Genomic DNA, 1,842 nt, shown 5'->3' on the forward strand with positions numbered 1-1,842 from the left:
ACACAAACAACACACAAACAACACACACACAACACACACACAAACAACACACACACAACACACACACAAACAACACACACACAACACACACAAACAACACACACACAATCAACACATACAAACAATACACACATACAAACAACACACACAAACAACACACACACAAACAACACACACATATAATTTTTCAAGAATCCGAAAAATAAGGTGGCAATGGGTTGCTCAGGGCACCTGGTAGGGGCATCCAATGCCACCTACACCTTCACATTCACAAGTGCCACCTACACTTGTGCACACGTGTACACATGCCCCTTCCACACGCACACACATACACAGACACACAAAAACGGAATTATGTCCTCCTGCTAGAGACATGGGGCTGAGTAGACCCTGGGCTGCGAGCTCTCCACCGTCTGCTTTCATGGCTCCCAGGCTCTGCAGCCACTTGAGCTTTGCCCCAAACCATCAGGAGCTGATAATAGCCATCATTAGGATAATGATCTTAATTATTATCTAATAAAAGCAGGGATAGCAGCCTGAACCTCAGAGTCTGCACACCCTTCAGGACCCTTCCTGTTTCTTTAACCATCTTAAGATGGCCTGCAGCAACCTCTCCCACGACTCAGCTTCAGGTTGCAGCAGCTAAGAGCCGTGCATTTCCACTGGCTGTCTACACTTCCACCTCCAAGCCTTCCTGTTCATGTGGTGACCACCACGACCAAAAGCAGCTCGGGCGGGAGAGGGGAGTCAGGACAGGAGCCTGGAGGCGGGAGCTGATGCAGAGGCCATGAGGGTGCTGCTCACTGGCTTGCTCCACCTGCTCTATTATAGAACCCAGGACCACCAGCCCAGGGGTGGGACCGCCCACCATGGGCTGGCTCTCCCAGTCATCTATCAAGAAATGCCACACAAGCCAATCTGATAGAAGCATTTGCTCAGTTGAGGTTCCCTTTTCCCAGATGACTTTGGCTTGTATCATGTTGACAAAAACAAAAAAACAAAAAACAAACAATGACAACAACAAAAAGACCCAAACCAACCAACCAAGTAAACACACACACACACACACACACACACACACACACACACACACACCAGCATGGGTTGCCTCTTCTGTTTCTAAACTCCACTGGAATGAGGTTAATATCCTGATGCCAGGGGAAACGGCCCTTACCACAGTCAATGGAGTCTACTACAGCCACTTGTAGCCTTTGACCCGTAACCGCACACCTCAGCAGCACTCACCAGATGGACATGGATCCCTGCCTTGTCTTAAAGGCAATAGATCTGCAGGCTTCCATTAAAGGGAGAGTTGGAGTCTTCCGAAAACTTGGCCAGGTCCCTGAGCCAGGGTGGCACCATGGAAGCAGATTTAGGGTCTAAAAGAGAAGGTAGTAGGGGCCGCTTCGGACTCTGCTCAAGGCCCAGACAGCCCCAGCTGGAAGAGACTGCCCACCATGGCGGCAGCTTACAGGATCCCTGCCAACTTCCGTGCATCTCCTGACTAAATGCTCCCTAAAGGACCTGGAAAGCAAGACGCTAAAGCACCCACCCATAAAAACATACACAGATGCCCACACCACCCATCCACCCACCAATACATCCACCCATCCATCCATCCATCCATCCATCCATCCAACCACCCATCCATCTACCCACCCACCCGTCCACTCATCCATCCGTCCATCCATCCATCCATCCAAGCACCCATCCACCCACCCATCCACCCACCCATCTATCCACCCACCCATCCACCCACCCACCCATCCATCCACCCACCCATCCATCCATCCATCCATCCACCCATCCATCCATCCATCCATCCACCCATCCACCCACCCA

Source organism: Psammomys obesus, unplaced genomic scaffold (genome assembly GCF_907164565.1).
Source record: "Psammomys obesus unplaced genomic scaffold, mPsaObe1.curated_primary_1811, whole genome shotgun sequence".
NCBI lineage: Eukaryota > Metazoa > Chordata > Mammalia > Rodentia > Muridae > Psammomys > Psammomys obesus.